This window comes from Oncorhynchus clarkii, chromosome 12 (assembly GCF_045791955.1).
Source record: "Oncorhynchus clarkii lewisi isolate Uvic-CL-2024 chromosome 12, UVic_Ocla_1.0, whole genome shotgun sequence".
NCBI lineage: Eukaryota > Metazoa > Chordata > Actinopteri > Salmoniformes > Salmonidae > Oncorhynchus > Oncorhynchus clarkii.
Window position 1 is genome coordinate 98,245,239 of NC_092158.1, and position 17,827 is coordinate 98,263,065.

The 17,827-nt window shown below is 40.4% G+C and overlaps 1 protein-coding gene and 1 long non-coding RNA gene across 2 annotated transcripts in view; both read right to left on the reverse strand.

Moving 5' to 3' along the window:
- The window catches only part of LOC139421719 (NLR family CARD domain-containing protein 3-like), a 91,872-nt gene extending 89,383 nt beyond the window's left edge, over positions 1-2,489 (reverse strand). The window contains exon 1 of the transcript XR_011635671.1: positions 2,120-2,489. The gene's annotated coding sequence lies outside the window, so the exon portion shown is untranslated. The remainder of the gene's footprint in view (positions 1-2,119) is intronic.
- Positions 1-17,827, reverse strand: part of LOC139421744 (uncharacterized) — a 261,838-nt gene that overhangs the window by 182,660 nt on the left and 61,351 nt on the right. The gene's annotated exons all lie outside the window — the stretch shown is intronic.

The window sequence follows — 17,827 nt, forward strand, 5'->3', positions numbered from 1 at the left end:
CTCTTTGAGAAATAAAACATTTACTAACAGACATAGAAACAGTCAGGTGATTTAATGCATCACATGAACATGTAGTTGTGACATTTCATCTCCATGGCAACTGTCAATAATAATTATAAGTCACAGTTTGTTAAGGTAGTTATAGACAGTACAGCAACACAAGGCCATGTCTCACACTTATTTTTATTCACCAAAAGTGGCTATTTATTGTCTTTCAATCTGTTATTTTCTAAATGTATCTGAGAATGTAGACAGAAGGGCTAAAACGGACATGATTGATCTGAGGGGGAAGTCATTGATCCATTCAGAAAGGTTTTTTTTGCATCAAGTGATATGTAGATGTTATATTATGTAAAGTAGGCTAGGTTATAATGTATAGTAGTGGGATGTTAGTGATATGTAGATGTTATATTATGTAAAGTAGACTAGGTTATAATGTATAGTAGTGGGTTGTTAGTAATATGTAGATGTTAAATTATGTAAGGTAGGCTAGGTTATAATGTAGGTCGTCGTCGCTGGCCTACTAGCTGCTACTGATTATTTCCTCCCCCTCCTTATGTGTTGATTGAGTGCACCTGTTTTTGAATTAGGTAGTAGGCTTTATTAGTCAGCCGGCCCGCAGAGTTCCTTGTTATATTATGTAAAGTAGACTAGGTTATAATGTATAGTAGTGGGTTGGTAGTGATTTGTTATATTATGTAAAGTAGACTTGGTTATAATGTATAGTAGTGGGTTGTAAGTGATATATTATATTATGTAAAGTAGACTAGGTTATAATGTATAGTAGTGGGTTGTTAGTGATATGTAGATGTTATATTATGTAAAGTAGGCTAGGTTATAATGTATAGTAGTGGTTTGTTAGTGATATGTAGATGTTATATTATGTAAAGTAGACTAGGTTATAATGTATAATAGCAGTTTGTTAGTGATATGCAGATCAAGGTCTATACCTCAGCTATAGCCTATATATCATAGATGACCAGCCTAAACCTGTTCAGATCAGTTCACATAATGTTATAGTCCTACCAGTAGCAGGACAGAGAATGTACTGTATATAACCTACATATCATAGATGACCAGCCTAAACCTGTTCAGATCAGTTCACATAATGTTATAGTCCTACCAGTAGCAGGACAGAGAATGTACTGTATATAACCTACATATCATAGATGACCAGTCTAAACCTGTTCAGGTCAGTTCACATAACGTTACAGGCCTACCAGTAGCAGGACAGAGAATGTAGCCTAGGCCTGATATTTTTTACAACATTTTCAACGGAGGCCATCAGGTCGGTCGTCATGATAAGCAGTGATGTATTTTTTTTTAGGGAGCATATGTATGTATGTAAATGACGTCAAAATGTATTCAATCAAAGTTTGTACCGACAGATGTATATCTATCTATTGAATAGCCTTTCATTACAGGGCTCTCCGACCCTGTTCCTGGAGCGCTACCCTCCGGTAGGGTTTCACTCCAACCCTGTTCCTGGGGCTTTACCCTCCGGTAGGGTTTCACTCCAACCCTGTTCCTGGGGCTTTACCCTCCGGTAGGGTTTCTCTCCAACCCTGTTCCTGGGGCTACCCTCCGGTAAGGGTTTCTCTCCAACCCTGTTTCTGGAGCGCTACCCTCCGGTAGGGTTTCACTCCAACCCTGTTTCTGGAGCGCTACCCTCCGGTAGGTTTTCACTCCAACCCCAGTTGTAACTAACCTGATTTATCTTATAAATCAACGAATTATTTTAATCAGTTGACTAGTTTTGAATAGTAATGAAAACCTACAGGATGGTATCTCTCCAGGAAAAGGATCAGAGAGCCCTGTTTCAGAAGATGGATAAAATCCATCCTCCATTTTGTTTTACTATTCAGCTTCAGCTAACCGTCCTAAAATCTTATTAGAAATGTATATTTTTTGTAACAGTGACGTTACCATTCACCTGGTAATTAAATATAATTTATTTAGAATTGATCAGAATAATTTCTTCGTGTCTTCTTAAAATGAAGGTTCTCCCCAGCACTACACACATGATGATCAGTGATCATAGATCAAACCTAATCTCGACTATTTAATGTCTGATGACGACCTAACTATATAATAGTTTGTATGTTGCCTCTAGACTTACCAGAATCTGCTCGTCTTTCCTTCAAATCAATACTTTTACCCGATTTCTAATGTTGCCGAGAAATGTGCGCCACAGTTTCAACATCCATTTTGTAAGTGCATTCGCCTGCAAACTTACTTTCAACTTCATGAGGAAATTACATAACCAGAATTCCTAAACCCAGACGCAACATCCCGAGTCTACCGGGACCGCTGGGAAGAAGACTGTAGGAAGTCGACCGATGCCGTGATTTGGGGTTTGAGAAGTCAGAAGTGAAAAATGATTCCTTAGTTGTACATTTTCTCGAAATCTAAAGACACAACCTAGATTCGAGCCAATGAATTAAGTATTTGAACATGTTATTACTCCAACTTCGGGAAAGTGACAAACTGTTACGTTATTATTTTAGTCAAAAATGACTTGATATCGAAGGAGTGGCTTTAACGGACTGCACATGCGCAGTTCTGCGTGAGACGACCGTTATACCCGATAATGTGTTTCTGCGCATGAGTTTAGCGAAGCAACGTTGCCGTGATATGTGCGTCTGTGTCTAGTTAGTATAAATGTATGTGCATATTACACTATATTACACTTTTGGTGCGGCAGGTAACCTAGTGGTTTTAGCGTTGGGACAGTAACAGGAGCTGACAAGGTAAACATCTGTTGTTCTGCAAGGCAGTTAACCCACTGTTCCCATAACGAGGCCGTTAACCCACTGTTCCCCTGAACGAGGCCGTTAACCCCACTGTTCCCCTGAACGAGGCAGTTAACCCACTGTTCCCCTGAACGAGGCAGTTAATCCACTGTTCCCCTGAACGAGGCAGTTAACCCACTGTTCCCCTGAACGAGGCAGTTAACCCACTGTTCCCCTGAACGAGGCAGTTAACCCACTGTTCCCCTGAACGAGGCAGTTAACCCACTGTTCCCCTGAACGAGGCAGTTAACCCACTGTTCCCCTGAACGAGGCAGTTAACCCACTGTTCCCCTGAACGAGGCAGTTAACCCACTGTTCCCGTGAACGAGGCAGTTAACCCACTGTTCCCCTGAACGAGGCAGTTAACCCACTGTTCCCCTGAACGAGGCAGTTAACCCACTGTTCCCCTGAACAAGGCAGTTAACCCACTGTTCCCCTGAACGAGGCAGTTAACCCACTGTTCCCCTGAACAAGGCAGTTAACCCACTGTTCCACGGTAGACCGTCATTGTAATAAATGATTTCTTCTTAACTGACTTGCCTGCTTAAATAAAGGTTACTTAATTTTTTAATATATATATACACACATATAAACTAAGTATGTGGACACCCCTTCACATTTGTGGATTCGGCTCTTTCAGCCACACCTGTTGCTGACAGGTGTATACAATCGAGCACACTGCCATGCAATCTCCATAGACAAACATTAGCAGTAGAATGGCCTCTATGAAAATCTCAGTGACTTTCAACGTGGCACCATCATAGGATGCCACCTTTCCACAAAGTCAGTTCATCACATTTCTGCCCTGCTAGAGATTCCCCAGTCAACTCTAAATGCTGTTATTGTGAAGTTGAAACATCTAGGAGAAACAACGTCTCAGGCGTAAAGTGGTAGGCCACACAAGCTCTACATAATGGGGCTGCTGAGGGCTGAAGCACGTCTGTCCTCGGTTGTAACACTCACTATTGAGTTCCAAAGTCGGTAGTGAGCCTCAGACCAGGCACATCAAGCTGAAGGACGAGCACAGTCAGAATCTATTTCAAATGGCTCCTTTTGAGCATCTGTAAATATTAGATAAATACCTGTTCTGCATTTGAAATAATACCACTTCCGATCGACAAATCAAACGTGTCTGTGGCAAAATATCATGTGTACTGTAATTAAAAAATCTAATCAAATCAAATTGTATTTGTCACATGCACCAAATACAACAGGTTTAGACCTTACAGGGAAAGCCTTACTTACAAGCCCTTAACCAACAGGTGTAAACCTTACAGGGAAAGCCTTACTTACAAGCCCTTAACCAACAGCTTTACAGGGAAAGCCTTACTTACAAGCCCTTAACCAACAGGTGTAGTAGACCTTACAGGGAAAGCCTTACTTACAAGCCCTTAACCAACAGGTGTGAACCTTACAGGGAAAGCACTACTTACAAGCCCTTAACCAACAGGTGTAGTAGACCTTACAGGGAAAGCCTTACTTACAAGCCCTTAACCAACAGGTGTAGTAGACCTTACAGGGAAAGCCTTACTTACAAGATGACAGAAACAGATGAGTAAAAAATAGAAAATAAAAGTAACACATTATTAAACAGCAGCAGTAAAATAACAATGTAGAGGCTATATACAGGGGGTACCGGTACAGAGTCAATGTGGAGGCTATATACAGGGGGTACCGGTACAGAGTCAATGTGGAGGCTATATACAGGGGGTACCGGTACAGAGTTAATGTGGAGGCTATATACAGGGGGTACCGGTACAGAGTCAATGTGGAGGCTATATACAGGGTATTACGGTACAGAGTCAATGTGGAGGCTATATACAGGGTATTACGGTACAGAGTCAATGAGGAGGCTATATACAGGGTATTACGGTACAGAGTCAATGTGGAGGCTATATACAGGGTATTACGGTACAGAGTCAATGTGGAGGCTATATACAGGGTATTACGGTACAGAGTCAATGTGGAGGCTATATACAGGGTATTACGGTACAGAGTCAATGTGGAGGCTATATACAGGGGGTACTGGTACAGAGTCAATGTGGAGGCTATATACAGGGGGTACCAGTACAGAGTCAATGTGGAGGCTATATACAGGGGGTACCGGTACAGAGTCAATGTGGAGGCTATATACAGGAGGTACTGGTACAGAGTCAATGTGGAGGCTATATACAGGGGGTACCAGTACAGAGTCAATGTGGAGGCTATATACAGGGTGTTACGGTACAGAGTCAATGTGGAGGCTATATACAGGGGGTACCAGTACAGAGTCAATGTGGAGGCTATATACAGGGGGTACCGGTACAGAGTCAATGTGGAGGCTATATACAGGAGGTACTGGTACAGAGTCAATGTGGAGGCTATATACAGGGGGTACCAGTACAGAGTCAATGTGGAGGCTATATACAGGGTGTTACGGTACAGAGTCAATGTGGAGGCTATATACAGGGGTTACCGGTACAGAGAGAATGTGGAGGCTATATACAGGGGGTACCGGTACAGAGTGAATGTGGAGGCTATATACAGGGGGTACCGGTACAGAGTCAATGTGGAGGCTATATACAGGGGGTACCGGTACAGAGTCAATGTGGAGGCTATATACAGGGGGTACCGGTACAGAGTCAATGTGGAGGCTATATACAGGGTATTACGGTAAAGAGTCAATGTGGAGGCTATATACAGGGTATTACGGTACAGAGTCAATGTGGAGGCTATATACAGGGTATTACGGTACAGAGTCAATGTGGAGGCTATATACAGGGTATTACGGTACAGAGTCAAACGTGGAGGCTATATACAGGGTATTACGGTACAGAGTCAATGTGGAGGCTATATACAGGGTATTACGGTACAGAGTCAATGTGGAGGCTATATACAGGGGGTACCAGTACAGAGTCAATGTGGAGGCTATATACAGGGGGTACCGGTACAGAGTCAATGTGGAGGCTATATACAGGGGGTACCGGTACAGAGTCAATGTGGAGGCTATATACAGGTGGTACCGGTACAGAGTAAATATGGAGGCTATATACGACTCCAGCGTGTTGAAGTCATTTCCGGTCACAACTTGCAGACTTGTTTTCGAGTTGCTGTGCGTTTTGTTGCCAACCTATTTTGCTACCTGACAACTTTACGGTTTTTACTTTTTAATTACCGTTCATATATATATATTTTTTTTTCCTCAACTTTTTCACTCCGGACGCTTTATCTGGACACGATTCGTAAGGACCTCCAACAGCCGAAGCTAAGTAGTAACATTAACATGATGCCTTCTAATTGCAGTCGCTGTACTCGCCTTACGGCGAGGATAGCTGTGCTACAAGCCCAGCTTCAGACGCAATCGCTAGGCAAGGGTAATTTCAGTGTAGGAAAGGATGAAACAGCGTCTGTGCCACCAGTAAGTACAGATAGTAGTATAAATCCCCTCGCACAGTCCAGGCAGCCGGACAACTTTCTCACGGTTTCTGGAAGGAAATGCTGTAGGAACGCTCAACCGGTGTCACTCATTCAGCCGACAGAAACTTTCAACCGGTTTTCCCCATTAAGCAGCGGGTCGGAGTCAGAGGCCGAGTCTTCTCTGGTCTCTACTCCTCTCGTTACGGGGTTTGAGACGCCGAAGCTTCCCACCATTAGCTCTGACAAATTGAAAACTCTAGTCATTGGCGACTCCATTACCCGCAGTATTAGACTTAAAACGAACCATCCAGCGATCATACACTGTTTACCAGGGGGCAGGGCTACCGACGTTAAGGCTAATCTGAAGATGGTGCTGGCTAAAGCTAAAACTGGCGAGTGTAGAGAGTATAGAGATATTGTTATCCATGTCGGTACCAACGATGTTAGGATGAAACAGTCAGAGATCACCAAGCGCAACATAGCTTCTGCGTGTAAATCAGCTAGAAAGATGTGTCGGCATCGAGTAATTGTCTCTGGCCCCCTCCCAGTTAGGGGGAGTGATGAGCTCTACAGCAGTCTCACAACTCAATCGCTGGTTGAAAACTGTTTTCTGCCCCTCCCAAAATATAGAATTTGTAGATAATTGGCCCTCTTTCTGGGACTCACCCACAAACAGGACCAAGCCTGACCTGCTGAGGAGTGACGGACTCCATCCTAGCTGGAGGGGTGCTCTCATCTTATCTACCAACAAAGACAGGGCTCTAACTCCTCTAGCTCCACAATGAAATAGGGTGCAGGCCAGGCAGCAGGCTGTTAGCCAGCCTGCCAGCATAGTGGAGTCTGCCACTAGCACAGTCAGTGTAGTCAGCTCAGCTATCACCATTGAGACCGTGTCTGTGCCTCGACCTAGGTTGGGCAAAACTAAACATGGCGGTGTTCGCCTTAGCAATCTCACTAGGATAAAGACCATTCCTGTCAGTATTGAAAGAGATCATGATACCTCACATCTCAAAATAGGGCTACTTAATGTTAGATCCCTTACTTCAAAGGCAATTATAGTCAATGAACTAATCACTGATCATAATCTTGATGTGATTGGCCTGACTGAAACGTGGCTTAAGCCTGATGAATTTACTGTGTTAAATGAGGCCTCACCTCCTGGCTACACTAGTGACCATATCCCACGTGCATCCCGCAAAGGCGGAGGTGTTACTAACATTTACGATAGCAAATTTCAATTTACAAAAAAATAAATTACGTTTTCGTCTTTTGAGCTTCTAGTCATGAAATCTATGCAGCCTACTCAATCACTTTTTATAGCTACTGTTTACAGGCCTCCTGGGCCATATACAGAGTTCCTCACTGAGTTCCCTGAATTCCTATCGGACCTTGTAGTCATAGAAGATAATATTCTAATCTTTGGTGACTTTAATATTCAAATGGAAAAGTCCACAGACCCACTCCAAATGGCTTTCGGAGCCATCATCGACTCAGTGGGTTTTGTCCAACCCCAAGTGTCCCCACAGTGACCCCACAGTGACCCCACAGTGAACCCACAGTGACCCCACAGTGCCCCCACAGTGCCCCCACAGTGCCCCCACAGTGCCCCCACAGTGCCCCCACAGTGACCCCAAGTGTCCCCCACAGTGACCCCACAGTGTCCACACAGTGACCCCACAGTGTCGACACAGTGTCTCCACAGCACCCCCACAGTGACCCCACAGTGAGCCCACAGCACCCCCACAGTGCCCCCACAGCACACCCACAGTGCCCCCACAGCACCCCCACAGCACCCCCACAGTGCCCCCACAGCACCCCCACCGCGCCCCCACAGTGCCCCCACAGCACCCCCACAGTGCCCCCACAGCGCCCCCACAGCGCCCCCACAGCGACCCCACAGTGCCCCCACAGTGCCCCCACAGCACCCCCACAGCGCCCCCACAGCACCCCCACAGTGCCCCGACAGCGCCCCCACAGCGCCCCCACAGCGCCCCCACAGCGACCCCACAGCGACCCCACAGCGACCCCACAGTGCCCCCACAGTGCCCCCACAGTGCGTTGTTGAACATCCTAAAGGTTTCAGATCAGTGGTTTCCAGCCTGGTGCTCCGCATTTTTTTATATATTTTAAATTAAAATACAACATTGTAACTATTGGGAACTAATGGTAATATAAGCAATTGGATGGTTTCATTCCAAAACACTATATATACATTTTCAGAAAGGCTGGTAAATTAGCTTTTATCGTTTAAAGAAATTATGAAAAAGTTTGGTGTTTTTTTCCACTATCTAATCACGGCACGGGATTGTTCGATGACAGACATGTATTTGTTTAAAATCTATCACTTGATGGTTTCCTTTCAAAGAGACAAATAATCATGTTTTTTCTGCTGAATGCTACAGTATATCTGCTAGGTTTTACACAGTAATAATATATATCTGTCTCACTCTAGGTGAAATCAGTAGTACTGCTAGGTTTTACACAGTAATAATATATATCTGCCTCACTCTCAGAAATCAGTAGTACTGCTAGGTTTTACACAGTAATAATATATATCTGCCTCACTCTCAGTGAAATCAGTAGTACTGCTAGGTTTTACACAGTAATAATATATATCTGCCTCACTCTCAGAGAAATCAGTAGTACTGCTAGGTTTTACACAGTAATAATATATATCTGCCTCACTCTCAGAGAAATCAGTAGTACTGCTAGGTTTTACACAGTAATAATATATATCTGCCTCACTCTCAGTGAAATCAGTAGTACTGCTAGGTTTTACACAGTAATAATATATATCTGCCTCACTCTCAGAGAAATCAGTAGTACTGCTAGGTTTTATACAGTAATAATATATATCTGCCTCACTCTCAGAGAAATCAGTAGTACTGCTAGGTTTTACACAGTAATAATATATATCTGCCTCACTCTCAGAGAAATCAGTAGAACTGCTAGGTTTTACACAGTAATAATATATGTCTGCCTCACTCTCAGAGAAATCAGTAGTTTTGGTAGGTTTTACACAGTAATAATATATATCTGCCTCACTCTCAGAGAAATCAGTAGTACTGCTAGGTTTTACACAGTAATAATATATATATGTCTCACTCTCAGTGAAATCAGTAGTACTGCTAGGTTTTACACAGTAATAATATATATCTGTCTCACTCTCAGTGAAATCAGTAGTACTGCTAGGTTTTATACAGTAATAATATATATCTGCCTCATTCTCAGAGAAATCAGTAGTACTGCTAGGTTTTACACAGTAATGATATATATCTGTCTCACTCTCAGTGAAATCAGTAGTACTGCTAGGTTTTACACAGTAATAATATATATCTGTCTCACTCTCAGTGAAATCAGTAGTACTGCTAGGTTTTACACAGTAATAATATATATCTGTCTCACTCTCAGTGAAATCAGTAGTACTGCTAGGTTTTACACTGTAATAATATATATCTGTCTCATTCTCAGTGAAATCAGTAGTACTGCTAGGTTTTATACAGTAATAATATATATCTGCCTCACTCTCAGAGAAATCAGTAGAACTGCTAGGTTTTACACAGTAATAATATATATCTGCCTGACTCTCAGATTAATCAGTAGTTTTGCTAGGTTTTACACAGTAATAATATATATCTGCCTCACTCTCAGAGAAATCAGTAGTACTGCTAGGTTTTACACAGTAATAATATATATCTGTCTCACTCTCAGTGAAATCAGTAGTACTGCTAGGTTTTACACAGTAATAATATATATATGTCTCACTCTCAGTGAAATCAGTAGTACTGCTAGGTTTTATACAGTAATAATATATATCTGCCTCACTCTCAGAGAAATCAGTAGTACTGCTAGGTTTTACACAGTAATAATATATATCTGTCTCACTCTCAGTGAAATCAGTAGTACTGCTAGGTTTTACACAGTAATAATATATATCTGCCTCACTCTCAGTGAAATCAGTAGTACTGCTAGGTTTTACACAGTAATAATATATATCTGTCTCACTCTCAGTGAAATCAGTAGTACTGCTAGGTTTTACACAGTAATAATATATATCTGTCTCATTCTCAGTGAAATCAGTAGTACTGCTAGGTTTTATGAAGTAATAATATATATCTGCCTCACTCTCAGAGAAATCAGTAGTACTGCTAGGTTTTACACAGTAATAATATATATCTGTCTCACTCTCAGTGAAATCAGTAGTACTGCTAGGTTTTACACAGTAATAATATATATCTGCCTCACTCTCAGTGAAATCAGTAGTACTGCTAGGTTTTACACAGTAATAATATATATCTGCCTCACTCTCAGTGAAATCAGTAGTACTGCTAGGTTTTACACAGTAATAATATATATCTGTCTCACTCTCAGTGAAATCAGTAGTACTGCTAGGTTTTACACAGTAATAATATATATCTGTCTCACTCAGTGAAATCAGTAGTACTGCTAGGTTTTATACAGTAATAATATATATCTGCCTCACTCTCAGAGAAATCAGTAGTACTGCTAGGTTTTACACAGTAATAATATATATCTGTCTCACTCTCAGTGAAATCAGTAGTACTGCTAGGTTTTACACAGTAATAATATATATCTGTCTCACTCAGTGAAATCAGTAGTACTGCTAGGTTTTATACAGTAATAATATATATCTGCCTCACTCTCAGAGAAATCAGTAGTACTGCTAGGTTTTACACAGTAATAATATATATCTGCCTCACTCTCAGAGAAATCAGTAGTACTGCTAGGTTTTACACAGTAATAATATATATCTGTCTCACTCAGTGAAATCAGTAGTACTGCTAGGTTTTATACAGTAATAATATATATCTGCCTCACTCTCAGAGAAATCAGTAGTACTGCTAGGTTTTACACAGTAATAATATATATCTGCCTCACTCTCAGTGAAATCAGTAGTACTGCTAGGTTTTATACAGTAATAATATATATCTGCCTCACTCTCAGAGAAATCAGTAGTACTGCTAGGTTTTACACAGTAATAATATATATCTGTCTCACTCTCAGTGAAATCAGTAGTACTGCTAGGTTTTACACAGTAATAATATATATCTGTCTCACTCTCAGTGAAATCAGTAGTACTGCTAGGTTTTACACAGTAATAATATATATCTGTCTCACTCTCAGTGAAATCAGTAGTACTGCTAGGTTTTACACAGTAATAATATATATCTGCCTCACTCTCAGTGAAATCAGTAGTACTGCTAGGTTTTACACAGTAATAATATATATCTGTCTCACTCTCAGTGAAATCAGTAGTACTGCTAGGTTTTACACAGTAATAATATATATCTGTCTCATTCTCAGTGAAATCAGTAGTACTGCTAGGTTTTATACAGTAATAATATATATCTGCCTCACTCTCAGAGAAATCAGTAGAACTGCTAGGTTTTACACAGTAATAATATATATCTGCCTCACTCTCAGAGAAATCAGTAGTACTGCTAGGTTTTACACAGTAATAATATATATCTGTCTCACTCTCAGTGAAATCAGTAGTACTGCTAGGTTTTACACAGTAATAATATATATCTGTCTCACTCTCAGTGAAATCAGTAGTACTGCTAGGTTTTATACAGTAATAATATATATCTGCCTTACTCTCAGAGAAATCAGTAGTACTGCTAGGTTTTACACAGTGATAATATATATCTGTCTCACTCTCAGTGAAATCAGTAGTACTGCTAGGTTTTACACAGTAATAATATATATCTGTCTCACTCTCAGTGAAATCAGTAGTACTGCTAGGTTTTACACAGTAATAATATATATCTGCCTCACTCTCAGTGAAATCAGTAGTACTGCTAGGTTTTACACAGTAATAATATATATCTGTCTCACTCTCAGTGAAATCAGTAGTACTGCTAGGTTTTACACAGTAATAATATATATCTGTCTCATTCTCAGTGAAATCAGTAGTACTGCTAGGTTTTATAAAGTAATAATATATATCTGCCTCACTCTCAGAGAAATCAGTAGTACTGCTAGGTTATACACAGTAATAATATATATCTGCCTCAATCTCAGAGAAATCATTAGTACTGCTAGGTATTACACAGTAATAATATATATCTGCCTCACTCTCAGTGAAATCAGTAGTACTGCTAGGTATTACACAGTAATAATATATATCTGCCTCACTCTCAGAGAAATCAGTAGTACTGCTAGGTTTTACACAGTAATAATATATATCTGCCTCACTCAGTGAAATCAGTAGTACTGCTAGGTTTTACACATTAATAATATATATCTGTCTCATTCTCAGTGAAATCAGTAGTACTGCTAGGTTTTACACAGTAATAATATATATCTGTCTCACTCTCAGAGAAATCAGTAGTACTGCTAGGTTTTACACAGTAATAATATATACCTGTCTCACTCTCAGAGAAATCAGTAGTACTGCTAGGTTTTACACAGTAATAATATATATCTGCCTCACTCTCAGAGAAATCAGTAGTACTGCTAGGTTTTATACAGTAATATAATATATATCTGCCTCACTCTCAGTGAAATCAGTAGTACTGCTAGGTTTTACACAGTAATAATATATATCTGTCTCACTCTCAGAGAAATCAGTAGTACTGCTAGGTTTTACACAGTAATAATATATATCTGCCTCACTCTCAGAGAAATCAGTAGTACTGCTAGGTTTTACACAGTAATAATATATATCTGCCTCACTCTCAGTGAAATCAGTAGTACTGCTAGGTTTTACACAGTAATAATATATATCTGTCTCACTCTCAGAGAAATCAGTAGTACTGCTAGGTTTTACACAGTAATAATATATATCTGTCTCACTCTCAGAGAAATCAGTAGTACTGCTAAATTTTACACAGTAATAATATATATCTGTCTCACTCTCAGAGAAATCAGTTGTACTGCTAGGTTTTACACAGTAATAATATATATCTGCCTCACTCTCAGTGAAATCAGTAGTACTGCTAGGTTTTACACAGTAATAATATATATCTGCCTCACTCTCAGAGAAATCAGTAGTACTGCTAGGTTTTACACAGTAATAATATATATCTGCCCCACTCTCAGAGAAATCAGTAGTACTGCTAGGTTTTACACAGTAATAATATATATCTGCCTCACTCTCAGAGAAATCAGTAGTACTGCTAGGTTTTACACAGTAATAATATATATCTGCCTCACTCTCAGAGAAATCAGTAGTACTGCTAGGTTTTACACAGTAATAATATATATCTGCCTCACTCTCAGAGAAATCAGTAGTACTGCTAGGTTTTACACAGTAATAATATGTATCTGCCCCACTCTCAGAGAAATCAGTAGTACTGCTAGGTTTTACACAGTAATAATATATATCTGCCTCACTCTCAGAGAAATCAGTAGTACTGCTAGGTACGATAGGATCAATTACACCTAGCGGTCTGAATGAGCGTTTTTAACTGGTACGATAGGATCAATTACACCTAGCGGTCTGAATGAGCGTTTTTAACTGGTAAGATAGGATCAATTGAAGGGCATAGCACTTGTTTACAGGGTTCTCAAGGAGTTGGAAGAAGGATGCACCATGAAACAAAAAACAATAAATAAAGTTTGTGTGGTTTTTATTATATTTAACAGATGCTTATTTATAATAGTTTTATTCCTTTCGTTTTTATGTGTTTGAATTTGTTTTAACAACTCAGCACTTGATCTTATAGCACTTTTATAGATATATGGGCTTTTAACTGTGTTGGTTTATGTACTAATAAAGCATCTATCCCTTGACCCCTTGTATATTTTAACATCTTAGTCCCTTCATGGTCCTAGATAACCACTCAGACTATCATTTTTAGAAGCAATATGAACCTACTTACATTTGTTAAGGTTTTTAGGAGTCAGTCTAGTGTATTTTAACAATATAATTTATTCAGATTGGAGGGGAACACAACAATAGACCTGTGCATCACAAGACAAATCAGTCTCTTTTTAACCCTACTCAAATTCAAAACCTAACCCTAACCCTAAACCAACCCTAACCCAACACTTACCCTAACCCAACCCTAACCCAACACTTACACTAACCCAACCCTAAACCAACTCTAACCCAACCCTAACCCAACACTTACCCTAACCCGACCCTAAACCAACCCTAACCCAACCAAACCCTAACCCAACACTTACCCTAACCCAACCCTAAACCAACGCTAACCCAACCCAACCCTAAACCAACGCTAACCCAACCCTAACCCAACCCAACCCTAACCCAACCTTAAACCAACCCTAACCCAACCAAACCCCAACCCCACCCCAACCCTAACCCAACCCAACCCTAACCCTAACCCTAACCTAACCCTAACCCAACCCGAACCCTAACCCAACCTAACCCAACCCTAACCCAACCCAACACTAACCCAACCCAACCCTACCCTACCCTACCCTAACCCTAACCCATCCCTAACCCAACCCAACCCTAGCTCCAAGCAGCAGCACTGTGGCAATGACTTATAAGTGTGCGTTCTCTAATTCTCTCTTTCTCTCTTTCTCTCTCTCGGAGGACCTGAGCCCTAGGACCATGCCCCAGGACTACCTGACATGATGACTCCTTGTTGTCCCCAGTCCACCTGGCTGTGCTGCTGCTCCAGTTTCAACTGTTCTGCCTTATTATTATTCGACCATGCTGGTCATTTATGAACATTTGAACATCTTGTCCATGTTCTGTTATAATCTCCACCCGGCACAGCCAGAAGAGGACTGGCCACCCCACATATGCTCTCTCTAATTCTCTCTTTCTTTCTCTCTCTCGGAGGACCTGAGCCCTAGGACCATGCCCCAGGAATACCAGACATGATGACTCCTTGCTGTCCCCAGTCCACCTGACCGTGCTGCTGCTCCAGTTTCAACTATTCTGCCTTATTATTATTCGACCATGCTGGTCATTTATGAACATTTGAACATCTTGGCCATGTTCTCTTATAATTTCCACCCAGCACAGCCAGCAGAGGACTGGCCACCCCACATGGCCTGGTTCCTCTCTAGGTTTCTTCCTAGGTTTTGGCCTTTCTAGGGAGTTTTTCCTAGCCACCGTGCTTCTACACCTGCATTGCTTGCTGTTTGGGGTTTTAGGCTGGGTTTCTGTACAGCACTTTGAGATATCAGCTGATGTACGAAGGGCTATATAAATAAATTTGATTTGATTTGATTATACCAAGTTGTTTGAGTGAATTTAACAATAGGAGAGGGGGATATATATAATATAGCCTACTATATTTAATACGCCATAAACTATTGTTTTTTAACAGTTTCACTAATTCATTTTAATTAACTTAATAATTATGACACACCCCTCTCTATTGTCATTGGTTTAGTAATTATGACACACCCCTCACTATTGTCATTGGTTGCACTACTTGCACTGTTTGTCTACATAACCTGGTTCAAGTATTCATGACATCACCCTGAAGAAAACACAGTGATGCTGAAACGTTGGTAAAAACCCAATAAATTACTGGGAGTTTATATATGGAGTTTATATATGGAGTTTATATATGGAGTGTGGGACTCTATTTATTTTAATAGTTTATAGTTTATTCATCGTTAGTCAGCACCTCCACACAAAATATTGTTTATTGGTGTGTGCCAGCTTAATGTTATTTATTGTCCCAGACCACAACAACATCTCCGAGTTCTTTATTTGATTGGAATGTTCCGTCAGCAGGGAAATGAAGACCAGTTTGATCCAGTTCGATACATTGTTCCCATAATGGAGCCAAATTAGTAGAATGCTGGAGCTCATCTTTCAGCACCTCTATGACTTTATTAAACTTCTCTTCCTCTAGTCCCACTTTAAAGGGAGAATCTGGTCCGTCTGTCTTCATTTCAGTAGTTATTATTCTGAAACCTCTCCTGACGGTGATACCCACTTCCCCAGAGAATTGTTATGGTATTGGTACCCACTTACCCAGAGAATAGTTATGGTATTGATAGCCACTTCTCCAGAGAATAGTTATGGTATTGATACCCACCTCCCCAGAGAAAAGTTATGGTATTGATACCCACTTCCCCAGAGAATAGTTATGGTATTGATACCTACTTCCCCAGAGAATAGTTATGGTATTGATACCCACTTCCCCAGAGAATAGTTATGGTATTGATACCCACTTCCCCAGAGAATAGTTATGGTATTGATACCCACTTCCCCAGAGAATAGTTATGATATTGATACCCACTTCCCCAGATAATAGTTATGGTTTTTGTGCCTTTTAATTGGTAACGGCACTTAATACCTTGTATTAGAACCAAAACTATAGTGTCTGTTAATGTTTTACTGGAGAATATGGGAGACCTAATGTCTTCCAGTGTTACACCTCACATATCACTGTTGTTGATAACAACAGTTATTCACATTTGTCTTCCTATTTCCACAAATTGTCACAAATGTTATTTGGCACTTAATATGCTCTTATTATAGTCATTTCTTTATTTCACCTTTTGAGATGGAAAACTGTTTTTTTATTTTAGTTACTAATTTGAATGTGTTCTTTATGACAGAATGTTAGAATGTGTTATTTATGACAGAATGTTAGAATGTGTTCTTTATGACAGAATGTTAGAATGTGTTCTTTATGACAGAATGTTAGAATGTGTTCTTTATGACAGAATGTTAGAATGTGTTCTTTATGACAGAATGTTAAAATGAGGGGATGTTTTATTTATGAATATAAACTGGTAATAATCTAGTGGCCAATCTTCATTGTAAAAAGCCCAACATGTTTCTGATAAGATTTCAGTTTGACTTGGATGGATATTTGATGTGGTTGAAAAACTATCAGCTTTTATGATGCTGATAAAGAGGCACCTTAACAGACGGCCTCTAACTGAGCAGTGTAGTCTATAGGTTATACACTGAGTGGACTAGATATTACTCTAACTGAGCAGTGTAGTCTATAGGCTATACACTGAGTGGACTAGATATTACTCTAACTGAGCAGTGTAGTCTATAGGTTATACACTGAGTGGACTAGATATTACTCTAACTGAGCAGTGTAGTCTATAGGTTATACACTGAGTGGACTAGATATTACTCTAACTGAGAAGTGTAGCCTATAGGTTATACACTGAGTGGACTAGATATTACTCTAACTGAGCAGTGTAGTCTATAGGTTATACACTGAGTGGACTAGATATTACTCTAACTGAGCAGTGTAGTCTATAGGTTATACACTGAGTGGACTAGATATTACTCTAACTGAGCAGTGTAGCCTGTAGGTTATACACTGAGTGGACTAGAAATTAAGGACACATTCTTAACATTGAGTTCCGCAGGAATGATGACCCATGTTGACTCCAATGCTTCCCACAGTTGTCAAGTTGGCTGGATGTCCTTTGGGTGGTCGAACATGAGCGTGAAAAACCCAGCAGTGTTGCAGTTCTTGACACAAACCAGTGCGCCTGGCACCTACTACCATACCCCATTCAAAGGCACTTAAAACTTTTGTCTTGCTCATTCACCCTCTGAATGACACACATACACAATCCATGTCTCAATTGTCTACAGGCTTAAAAATCCTTCTTTAAAACTTCTCTAGGAAAGGGGGCAGCATTTTCACTTTGGATGAATAGCGTGCCCAGAGTGAACTGCCTCCTACTCTGTCCCAGATGCTAATATA